The sequence below is a fragment of the Scyliorhinus canicula genome, chromosome 19 (assembly GCF_902713615.1).
Source record: "Scyliorhinus canicula chromosome 19, sScyCan1.1, whole genome shotgun sequence".
Lineage (NCBI taxonomy): Eukaryota > Metazoa > Chordata > Chondrichthyes > Carcharhiniformes > Scyliorhinidae > Scyliorhinus > Scyliorhinus canicula.
In genome coordinates, this window is record NC_052164.1 from 9,217,075 (window position 1) to 9,230,101 (window position 13,027).

The following is a 13,027-nucleotide window of genomic DNA, read 5'->3' on the forward strand; positions in this document are numbered from 1 at the left end:
CCGTACGTTGGTACTGTGGGAAGGATATCTTCTTTCTCCAACACAAAATTAGTGTTTGTACCATTTGGCCTTGTATATATTTTTACTGTTTTAATAAAAAGATATGGCCAATTCACCTGCCCTGCACATCTTTTTAGGTTGTGTGGGTGAGACCCGTGCAGACACGGGGAGAATGTGCAAACTCCACACGGACAGTGACCCCGGAATCGAACCCGGGTCTTCGGTGCCGTGAGGCAACAGTGCTAACCACTGCGCCAACGTGCCGCCCTTTAAAGTCACCAGTTTTAACTGAAATTTTTGGTTACTGGTGAAGCTCATTAGTTCTGAACTATTGAGGTTTCCTTTCTCAGTAACCAATACCGATCTTAGAAACAGTGCAGTTATCAGTAGTGATGATTTCCCTTTCCTGTTTTAAAAATAAAAACACTGGCCACTGAGTCAGAAGGTTGTGGGTTCAAGTCCCACTTTAGGTCTTGAGCACAAAATTGAAGGCTGACTACAGCGAAAGTAGTAGTGAGGAAGTACTGCACTGCCAAGCTTCTCCCTCAGATGCATCGGAAAGGTCCAATGGCATTCTGTCAAAGAAAAGCAAGGGAGCGACCCCAGTTAGCTGAATCTTTATTCCTCAATCAACCTCACAAAGGAGTTATCTGATCCCGATGACATTGCTGTTGTGTCAAAATTCACTTTGTGTTTCTAACATAACAACAGTGACTACACTCGTGCTTCAGAGATGCCATGTCGGTGAAAAGACATACAAGTCCTTCCTGGAAAAGGCTTCTGTATTACCAGACTTAGGGAAATGGGGTTAGAACTTAAAATAGAAGGATGTGTAAACATACAGTACAGAATGTGGGCAAAGTGATGTTTTATTTGTTCTAATGGAACATGAAATAGAAGAGGCTCCCTTAATGGTGCAATTGGTGTTAGTGTCCCAAAAAAAAGGGTTAGATGGGGTTATTGGGTAATGGGGATGGGGTGGACGTGGGGACTTAAATGGGTCGGTGCAGACTCGATGGGCCGAATGGCCTCCTTCTGCACTGTATGTTCTATGTATCTATGTATGTATCAGAAAAGGTCCCTAGTTGAGTCCAGGTCTGAATTAAGAAACCTCAATTAGATGTTTGTAAGTCACATGACATGTAACCTTTGGCGAAGACAAATTAACCATGATTATGTTCTTTGATATGCCAATGCCTTAACTGGGAAGAGTGCTGGGTGGAACGGCCATTCAGGTAGATCGGGAGCCTTAGCAGGGAACGTTTAACCGAGACCGCACTTAGTCCCGTTTTCTGGACTCAGGAGCTCTCGACCCCAGATGTAACCCCTGACCCCCCCGCCCCCACCCCAAAGCCCGAACCCGCCTAAAAGGGGTCCTTGGTCTACCCTCCCCCACCCCCCGCCCCGGGCATCCTTCTGCACCCAGGCTCAGTCCCCATTGAATGAAAAGTACCCGTGTTACTCCTTGGCAGATCCCACGCCTGGGTTAGTTCTCGGGAATGCTGTCTCACTCTAATATGCAGATTTGCCAGAAAGTGATCCTGCCCTAATGGGCGGGATCCACATTGCGACATCTCGCGATATCACATTAGATCACGTGAGGCGTGGCAAGTCGGGTAGATTCCAGAAGAGGGATCCATCGGCTGTGCCGCGCTGCCTTTTGGGTGCAACACGGCCGGTAGATCTCGCCCATCATTACCTGGCATGTTATTTCCACAAAACAGCCCAAACCTGAATCTTGTGCTGGCTCTCTCTGATATATAGCCAAACAACGCATCCTTGTCCAGGCTCCATAAGATATAGCACCCAAGAGTTGCTGGTAGCCGAGGGCCTTGACATGATTTGACAGGATTTTCCTGGTAAAAAGATGGGAGATGTGGGATTACATAGAACATAGAATATACAGTGCAGAAGGAGGCCATTCAGCCCATCGAGTCTGCACCGACCCACCCAAGCCCTCACTTCCATCCTATCCCCGTAACCCAATAACCCCATCTAACCTTTTTGCCCTAACTAAGGGCAATTTACCACGGCCAATCCACCTAACCTGCACGTCTTTGGACTACGGGAGGAAACCGGAGCACCCGGAGGAAACCCACTTAGGCACGGTGAGAAAGTGCAAACTCCGCACAGACAGTGACCCAGCGGGGAATCGAACCTGGGACCCTGGCTGGAAGACTTGGAGTCAAAAAGGAATGCTACTGGGAGCCGACTCTTCATATCTGTGGTCTATTGTGGGAAGTCTGCAATACTTGTCGTTTGACCAGAGTGGGTCTTCCTGGCCAGCGATCTTAAGTATTTACTTTTGACTTATTACTTGCTGTTTAATATCCACATATCAAGACTAAACACAAAAGAACAGCTCTCTTTGCTCAACCTCCCCTGACCACCACACTCGTCTAGGAAAATATCTGGTTTCCATTCAGGCCTAGCTAAATCAGATGAAGATTATAATTTGGGATGAGGTTGAATGGACCAAACCCACACCCCAGGTTGAATGGGGAGCAACAATGGGTGACTGGATTTGTTCCCAGTCAAGCAGAGCCACAATTTCAAGTTCTGTTTTCAAATCTTTCCATAGCCTCAACTCTATCCCTATAACCACCTTCAGCCTACAAACTGCACAGCTATCTGAGTTGTCTTTTGGGCATCTCTGGTTTTTATTGCTGCACCGTTGATGACCGTGTCTTTAGCTGTCTAAACTCTGGAGTTCCCTCTCCAGACTGCTCTACCTCTCTTTTTAAAAAATAAATTTAGAGTACCCAATTCATTTTTTCCCAATTCTGGGGCAATTTAGCGTGTTCAATCCACGTACCCTGCACATCTTTGTGTTATGGGGACGCAACCCAGACAGACACTGGGAGAATATGCAAAGTCCACACGGACAGTGACCCAGGGCCGGAATCGAACCTGGGACCTCGGCGCCATGAGGCAGCAGGGCTAACCCACTGCGCCACCCTGCTGCCCTGACTTCCTCTCTTCTTTTAAGATGCTCCTTCGAACTGAGCTTTTGTTCATCTGTCCTAATATTACCTCATGTGACTCCGTCTCAGTTGACTTTAATGATCCTGAATGCACCGTGGGATGTTTGATTTAGTTAAAGGCTTAAGTAGAATGTGTTGTTGACAGAATTTGAGGACTCTTTTTGCCATAAGATTCAAGAAATCAACAACTAATGCCTCTTCCAGAGAACTGCAGAAGATCATGAATGAAATGAGCGTTTGGGATTTCCACTTCAATTCCTTGAACATGAAATCTCCCGCGTACTGATTCATTTGTCACTTGGGAGTGATGAACACTGCGCTGAATGTAGTGATAAATAAGTATTGACCGCTGAATTTCTTTAGGACTTGTGCTTGTTTTGTGTCGTTGAGAACATTATACTTGGTGCAATATTGTCTTTCATTTGATGGTTTACTTTCCCCGAGTGTCTTTGTCCCTCATTTTCTCAATAATATGGCTCACTACTACTGGAATCCAAAGGACTTGGCTCTTGGCATGGTAACAACGATTCATACCCCATTGCGTTTCAGCAGAGATCTGACTTGAAAGCTGTGTTTGGGAAACCTACAAAATTAATCTTGCATAGAATAATCTGCAGAATGTATAGCACAGATAACAACAGGCCATTTGGCCCCACTGGACCATGCTTGTGATTTATGTTCTGCACAAGCATCCTCCCATCCTATTTCATCACATCTCACCCTATCAATGTAACCCATTCTCTACTCCCTCGAGTTTCTGGTTTCCTCTTAAATTCATCGATGTAAATATCCCAACCACTCCACATGGAAGGTGAATGTTGCTTCAATTGCTGAGCATAAACTGGGATAGAATCTTCTGTTGTGTTATACTGTATTGTTTTTGGCAGACATGTGACACTGTCTTGTGTTAACAGCACTGTGTTCACAGGGCTAATGCAATTGGCTCTGTTAGTTGCTTTTTGAAGCCTATTGTTGTGGCCAACTGGGACACTGCTTTGCTGCCAACTGTATTCATTTTATTCAGCATGTGATGAACTTGGCTGGTGTCCCCAAGGAAAAGAAAAGAGTAAAATTACCATTTTAATAAGTTGACTAGGCCTTTGTATATATTAACACTATATTATAATTCAAGATCTGTATTTAAACACTTACTTTCTTCCTCAAGCCACTGTCCTCTAGTCGGCTTATTCCTGAAGAATGTCTTGAGTCTGATGATACTTATTGCTGCTATTCCTAAATGTTAGCCAAAGCAGGCCATTCGGTCCCTTGAACCTGTTCCACTGCCATTCAATAAGATCATGGCTGATCGAGTTCCACGCTCCCATCTACCTCTGATGACCGTTGATTCCCTTGCCCAACAAAAATCTGTCTACCTCCACCTTAAAGATATTCAGTGTGCTGCCCACCGTATTGCATTGCATCTGCCTAATAAGCGTAGTGACGGTACTTGTGTATATAAATTTATTTTTATTTAACATTTCCCATTTATTTGTGGCTATCTGGGTTCAGCTTCTTCTGACTGATTTTATGCCATCACAGCCCAGAGTCCATTGTTGTGATAATAACATGCCTTATACCAATTTACATTAGCATCTGCTTAAAAAAAACGTTGATCTTTCTAACTTTAAAAAGAGAAATAGTCAAGAGAGATAATGGGCCAGTTTGTATTGTTGGGAGATCCATATCTGATTGTGTGGGACTGCACGGTGGCACAGTGGATAGCACTGGGACTACGGCGCTGGGTTTGAATCCTGGCCCTCGGTCACTGTCCGTGTGGAGTTTGCACATTCTCCCCGTGTCTGCGTGGATTTCACCCCCACATCCCAAACGATGCGCAGGTTAGGTGGATTGGCCACGCTCAATTGCCCCTTAATTGGAAAAAATAAATAATTGGGTACTCTAAATTTATAAAACAAAACAAAACAAAAAAAATCTGATTGTGTGATTTGGGGATGGAATCAGCAAATGGTTACAGAAGGAGGCCATCATGTCTGTACCAGCTCTCTCCAAGGGGCAGCAGGGTAGCATGGTGGTTAGCATACATGCTTCACAGCTCCAGGGTCCCAGGTTCGATTCCCGGCTGGGTCACTGTCTGTGTGGAGTCTGCACGTCCTCCGCCTGTGTGCGTGGGTTTCCTCCGGGTGCTCCGGTTTCCTCCCACAGTCCAAAGATGTGCGGGTTAGGTGGATTGGCCATGCTAAATTGCCCGTAGTGTCCTAATAAAAGTAAGGTTAAGGGGGGGGTTGTTGGGTTACGGGTATAGGGTGGATACGTGGGTTTGAGTAGGGTGATCATGGCTCGGCAGAACATTGAGGGCCGAAGGGCCTGTTCTGTGCTGTACTGTTCTATGTTCTACGTTCTAAGTGCAACTCACCTCATGCTAATTCCTTGCCCTTTCACTACTGAAATTATGCATTTGGCTGAATTCTGGTTTGCACGCTTGGTTCTAAATGGTCCAGCTTGTGTTTTGGCTTTGCATTTGATTTGAGCTAGGTCCTGGTCTGTGCTCTCTTTGTGCTCACCAAAGTAAGGGATCTTGGTATTGCGCAATGAAAAACTTTCCCACTTCGGACACCCAAGTCAAAGTTGAATGCTCTTGAGGTTGAACATGAGCAGTATGCTGTGCCTCAATGACACGTGCCTGACCTTTGAAGAAAATGCCGAGTGCACCAGTCTGATACCTTCCCTTCCTCTTGCCAGATGTCCTGAGGCTGTTCCAGCTCAAGTTAGAAGCAGTTTCTGCGGACCAGAAACTGGATTTGTGTCACATGTGCATTGTTTTAAGTGAGAGATGTACCTGCCATTTCGTGTGTAATTCAAAAGGTTAATGAGATGGGGCAGTTTGACTGATATCGTGTAGGAAATGGATTATGAACTCTGGCAAAGAACTGAGTTTAGTCCTTTGGGTGTGGAAATTCTTTACTGCATGTTGGCTGGAGCCTGTCCAGGAAAAAATGGTTTCATTTATAAAACTGACTGCTACCACATTTTACTAGCACTGCCTGGTGGGGGCGGCATGTGGCGCAGTGGTTAGCACTGGGACTGAGGACCCGGGTTCGAATCCCGGCCCTGGGTCACTGTCCGTGTGGAGTTGGCACATTCTCCCCGTGTCTGCGTGGGTTTCACCCCCACAACCCCAACGGTGTGCAGGTTAGGTGGATTGGCCACGCTAAATTGCCCCTTAATTGGAAAATAAAAAAATAATAATTGGAAACTCTAAATATATACTGCCTGGTGGAAATATGGTTAGCCTTCCAATATTCAACTCCCCCCACCTTCCAACTCCTCAGCAACCCTTCCTGCTCCGTGCATTATTGTTTACATAGCCCCTGCCTCCCAATTCCTCTGATAATCCAACATTCTTTGCATTTATTTTGCGACTGAACCATTTTCTGATTGAATTACTGCTTCTGACCACGTCCCATTTTCCTCGACTGTCAGATGTGTAGAATTTCAGATCTCTGGGCCTATTTGCTTATTTTGGGAGTTAGGATCCCCTTGTATATTCCACCATCGGCCAATCTGGAAACTTGGAAGACGTGGAGATTTGTGGCGTGTGTGAGGTGGTTAGAGAGCGGCTTGTGTTTTCAGTGTGAGATGCTGGTAGCTAAGCTGATTAACAGTGCTCTGCACCATCACTTGATGAGGAGGGCTGCTGGGTAAGGGTCAAAGGTCAAGTTATCTAATTTCTGACCATCCGGGTGATGCCAAGAGTACAAAGGAATACATGATCTGAAATAGAAACAGAAAGTTCTGGAAAAGCTCAGCAGGTCTGGCAGCATCTGTGGAAAGAGGAACAGAGTTAACATTTTAATTTTCTGCAACATCAACTGACTCTGCACCTGCGTCAGATCATTGCCATAAATCTCATTCATGTATTTTTTTTAACCCCGGACTTGACTATTGCAATTCATTCTAGCCTCCCAACGCCCACCCCCATAAACCTCAGTTCATCCAAAACTCTAACTTGTCCCATCTTTAATTAATCCACCGCCTTGTGTTCACTGGCTTACATTGGCTCTGAGTCCAGCAATGTCTTGGTTTTAAAAATAGCCCTGTGATCTGTGTTCCTCCTAGTACATCCCAGATGTCCCACACCAGGCGTCTACCTAGAGCAGGGGTGGGCAAACTTTTCCGTGCAAGGGCCACATTCAGAAATTCACAATTTTAAAGGGCCGCATAGTATATTAAGTAAATTAATTAATATTTAAAATAGCCAAAATAAAAGGTTTTTAAAGGGAAAAAAAGCAATTAATTTTTATTAATTAATATTTTAAAGTAGAAACTTCACATGAAACACATGTTGTGCCGAGCAATGATCACCCTACTCAAGTCAACGTATCCACCCTATACCAGTAACCCAACAGCCCCCCACCCCCCCATTAACCTTAAAATTTAAAAAAAAAAAAAACTTTTTTTAATATGACTTGATCTTGGTGGGCCGCATAAAGACCTTTGGCGGGCCGCATGCGGGCCGTAGTTTGCCCACTCCTGACCTAGAGGAATCCAACACACCCCCCCCCCCCCCCCCCCCCCCCCCACGCAGACAAGTCCTGTGGCAGTCAGTGAGAGGTGATGAGGCCAGGCCCGTGAGATCTGGAAGTCCCTCGCTTCAGACCAGCTCCGAAGCGGTGGAGTTTAATTCAGTCGTCTCGCTCTTGGAATAGGAACAGGAGAGCATTTCAGCAGCTTTCTTCATGACCGAGCAGGGTTCTCTCTGCTCACCCCACATGGGGTGAGAAAAGGTGCCCTAAAAATAGTCTGCTCCATTCCCAACCTGGTTGGAAAACCTCATCCAGCAGCTCATGTACCTGGGGTCTGAAAATCAAAAGTCAATTTCAGAACCTGGAATGTACGAACCCTAATGGACAACCAGCAAGACTGGGACGGAGAACTGCCTTTGTTACCCGTGAACCCGGGCGTTTCAACACTAATGTCGCTGCCTGTAAGAGACCTGAAGAGCAGATGATGGGCAGCTGATGGAAGATGGCGGTGGTTAAACCTTCTTCTAGTGAGGAAAACCCTAGGATCAGTCCAGCATTTATGGAATTGGATTCACCATCAAGAATGAACTCTTCAACCAACTCAGAGCTCCCTGTCAACATCAATGAGCGTCTCACAACTCTGAGTACAAGAGAACCAGCAGGCAACAGCCATGAGTGCTTAAGCCCCAACTCTTGATGCCAATGTTGAGTCCAAAGAAGGCTTCTACTCCAGCCTGGAAACCATACTCTCCCACATTCCTAAGGAAGATAAGATCATCCTCCTTGGGGATTTCAACACAATGGTTGCAAAGGACTCCCAACTCTGGGAAGCAACTATCGGAAAGGAAGGAGTTAGGAATTGCAACTCCAAAGATTCTCTCCTGCTCACCAAATGCACGGAACACCAGCTTGTCATCACTAACGCACTGTTCTATCAAAAAGACAAGTTCAAGACTTCTTGGAGACATCCAGGCTCAAAGCACTGACATGTGTTCGACTTTGTCATCATCCAATCCTGAGACCAAAAGGATGCCCTCATCACCAAAGCGATGACCAGTACAGATGACCGCTGGCTCATCTGCTCCTCTATGTCCATCAAACTCCACCAGAGGCAGCAGAAGATGAAGAAATAGCTCATAAAAAAGATCAATGTTGAGTAGTTTCAAGAACCAAATATGCGAGTGAACGTCCAACAATGTCTTCACCAAAATCTTGGTGTCTATTCTAATGGAGTGGAGGAAAATGGAAAAAGCTGAAGGCAGGCATCAACTAGAGTTGTGAAGAAACCATCACCTACAAGACCAGGAAACACCAAGACTGCTTCAACGAAAATGACCACACCATTCAAGACCTCATGCACAAGGAGAGGAAAGCTCTCTGTGCCTGGCCAAATGATACAACCAGCGGAATTCATCAATCAGCCAAGGTGGAGGTACAAAGAAGAACTAAAGAAATCAAGAACCAATGGTGGACTGAGACAGCTAAGGAGCTGCAACTCCTCGCTGACGAGCATAGCACTTGGGGCTTCTTCAGTGCCACCAAGGCAATATATGGGCCCAATATCCTAGGCCTCAAACTGGTGTGGGATAAGGATGGAACCTGCTTGAGAGACAGAGAGAACACTTCACAGAACTCCTAAACCGTGATACAATTATAGATGAGGACATGCTTAAGGAAATTCCCCAAAGCCCCATCAATGCTGATCTTGGACTTCCACCGAGTGTGGGCCAAGTCGAAGCTGCCGTTAAACACGTGAAGAATGGAAAAGTCACAGGAGTGGACAGGATCCCAGCGGAGATTTTCAAACTTGGAGAAGAAGAGATATCCCGTCATCTCCAACAGCTGTTCTTAAAAATCTGGGAAAGTCAGAAGAAATTCCTGCCGACCTCCGGGATGCCATCATCGCCACCACCTTCAAGAAAGGACTGCGGGAACTACCGAAGAATTTCCCTGCACTCCATCACTGGGAAGATCATCACCCAAATCCTCACTAGCCGCCTTCTCCCAATCATAGAATCTCTACAGTGCAGAAGGATGCCATTTGGCTCATCGAGTCTGCACCGGCCCTTGGAAAGAGCACTCTACCCAACCTTTTTGGACACTAAGGGCAATTTAGCATGGCCAATCAATCCAACCTGCACATCTTTGGATTGTGGGAGGAAACCGGAGCACCCGGAGGAAACCCATGCAGACATGAGGAGGACGTGCGGACTCCGCACAGACTGACCCAAGCCAGGAATCGAACCTGGGATCCTGGAGCTGTGAAGCAACTGTGCTACTGTGCCACCCTCTATTGTCTGGGGAGTATTTTGTAAATCATTGTAATAAAATCCTCCATCACCCATTATTGTTCACAAAATAATTCAGCTCATTAACATTATGGTGACATGAGGTCCAAGAAAGACTAACCAGACTACCTTTCAGAAACTTGCTGAAGGGCGAGAAGATATACATGCAAGTTCACAGCATCCTGCTCATATAAGCAAAAATGTCACTGTTTGTAGCTACCCTAAATCATGCTACCCTATCACTAGACATTGGGCCAAGAAGGCAAAGTCCTGACCATACGGGACAAAGGATCCACTTGTAAGAGACAGTGGTGCTGAATCTGAGAAACACGAGCTGAAAGCTGTAACTGGTGTGTTGTCTATCAAACAGGATGCCTGCTCCCGGGTTGTTGAATACCTTTTACATGCAGTTAATTTACAATCGAGCATAAAGTGATTTTGCGCACTTTTATCAACCAATTTAAAGGTAAATCCGGATTTGTGTGCTTTTTCTTGGATGCAGAGGTGTTGTGAACCTTCATTCCAGTGTGAAATACTCATTCTGCATCCCACTTATAGCCCTTCTTCCTTTTGTATAAAGGAATGTATGTGAATAAGGTTAACACTACTGCTACATTTTTAAAATGCTCACGTTATATACTTTGGAAGGTTCTATATTCAAGGTTGCTACATAACTGCAAAGTGTTTCTGCACAATGTATTGATGGGGGTTGGATATTTTTGGATAGGAAGAGCATAGTTTGTTCCTGTCTGTAAATTCTGTACAATGACTCTGGTTTTCAAAGTTGCCTCTGGACAGGTAGCGGTGTCAAATTAGATGTTTTGTGGCACGAGTTGGTTTCTGAGCGAGCATTTGCTCCCCACTGCAGCAGTGTTTTGTCTGTCTGGTTTTTCTGCACCTTCTCCAGCTGCAGGCACGGGCCCCCGGCTGGAAATGGAGGTTGCAGTTCCATTTTTATACAGTATAAACCACTGTCGGTTTTGCTGAGGCTGTGGGAACTGGCCTGTGCTGCACAGCCATGCAGCGAGTGGTTTATACTTCACATGAGGTGTTAAAGGAAACAGTCGGTGCAACAGATCTGGAGAGAGAGGCTAGGCTTCAATCCATGCACCCAGTCCTTCATCGGAATCATAGGGTGATGCGGCGCAGACTGAATCCTATTGATCCAGTGACCTTGTTGCAACATTTAGCGAATTTAATCCCATTTCCCTGCTCTTTCCTCACAGCACTGCAATTTTTCCTCTTCAAATAGATATCTCATTTTGCTTTAAAAGTTATTATTGGTAACCCAAAATTAATGTCAACATCACCATAGACATGAAGCTGCACTGCCCCGTGAATGCTACACCAGAGAGGACCTTTCAACCACTTATATATATTAAAAGAAAATAATTTTAACAAAAAAAAAAGTTGTTATTGAATCTGTTTCCATTTCACTTCTGGCAGTGCGTTTCAAATCATCATACCTTGCTTTTTGAAAATACATGTCTGCTCTTGACTGTTTTTTTTTATTATATGTCCTCGGATTATCAACCTCCTGCTATTGGAACCAATTTCTCTTCAATTACTCTATAAAAGCTCTTCATGATGTTGAACACTGCTATTAAATTTCTGATCCTTATATGCGCTTACGTTGAAGGAGATCAACACCAAATTTGAAAAATAAACAAGCCCCTTTAATTAGGCTAAGAAAGACGACAGGGCAAGGAGCAAAATGAAGGTAGAAGTCAAGACTCTCAATTTCTTTGGCTCCTTGTTCCCTGCCCTTCATTTTGTTCGGAACACCTGCCAGACGCGATCAGACCTGCCTGGTATTGCTAGTGTTTGCAGTTCTGTTTGAACCATCTCCGTAATTTATGGAATATGTGCAGACTTGAATTCCCAGGTCTATGGTTAGTTAGCTAGTGTGAAGTAGGGGTGCTGTGATAGGCTACTGGGTCAGGAAGCCCTGATAGAAGTAGCATGGTAATCAAGGACCGGGCAGTAATGGTTCTTGAGGTTGTCAGTCCTCTGGGATAGCACACTGGGCTAAATTGCTGGCTTTGAAAGCAGACCAAGCAGGCCAGCAGCACGGTTCGATTCCCGAAACAGCCTCCCCGAACAGGTGCCGGAATGTGGCGACTAGGGGCTTTTCACAGTAACTTCATTGAAGTCAACTCGTGACAAAAAGCGATTTTCATTTCATTTCTGGGATTGTCCTGGAGTCTTTTGGAATTAATGATTAATCTCATTAATCTCATTATCACTAGTCCAAGTAATCTGGGAGATTAATTTTAGGAACATGCATAAATAATGCAAAAAAATTGCTTGGAATGCGTTCAGTTATTAATGAAAATATTGAGATAGGTGTGGGGGTTAAAGTAGTTTGGTTGATCTTTGACCGTCCTGAATAAATTTCCAATTGGTTGTGGAATTTGGGGCATTCAAAATGAAATGAAATGAAAATCGCTTATTGTCACGAGTAGGCTTCAACGAAGTTATTGTGAAAAGCCCCTAGTCGCCACATTCCGGCGCCTGTCCGGGGAGGCTGGTACGGGAATCGAACCATGCTGCTGGCCTGCTTGGTCTGCTTTAAAAGCCAGCGGTTTAGCTGAGTGAGCTAAACCAGCCCCTCACTGTTTGGAATGGGTGAGGAAGAGTTGGAAATGGGAGATCATATAATTTCAGGAGTAGGTCCACCAGAGATCGCCATCCCAGACGGTGTCCGCACTGCAATTGTTGACATTCACCATTGGGGCTCTGATGAGGGATTCTCAATCGTAACTTGGGTACTGGAATCAGGAACTGCAAGAGCCTTTTGGAATGGTTGGGAGGTGAGCAAAACGTGATAAGCAAGAAGATTGTGCAGCTTTTAAGGCGATGGGGGAAGAGATGGAATCGTTTCCAGTGGTTGAGGGGTCTGGAATGGCACATAATCATAGACCAGTCCAATGGAAGTCCATGCTCACCAATGCCTTCTTGGGTCATGGCACCCCGAGGAGGAGGGAAGCCTTTGTTGCGTTACTGAGGGAAAACTGCATTGTCAGAGGTGTCATCTTTTGATTGAGAATAGGAATGTGGAAGATTTACAGCACAGCGGAGTACCAACTGAGACTTATGGTTAGAAGACATCTTGGGAGCGACGAGATGGCTCTATAGCTATGGATGAGGATGATTTTACACAATACACAAAGTCACAAATGGGCATTTAAACCCAACCAGCCCATGTTGACATTTACTTCCCCTACAAACAAATGGACCTAACCCCATCAATCCACCCTGTTCCAATATT

The 13,027-nt window shown here is 45.2% G+C and overlaps 1 protein-coding gene across 1 annotated transcript in view; it reads left to right on the plus strand.

Moving 5' to 3' along the window:
- Nucleotides 1-13,027, plus strand: part of lasp1 (LIM and SH3 protein 1) — a 192,803-nt gene that overhangs the window by 32,235 nt on the left and 147,541 nt on the right. The window lies entirely within an intron of this gene.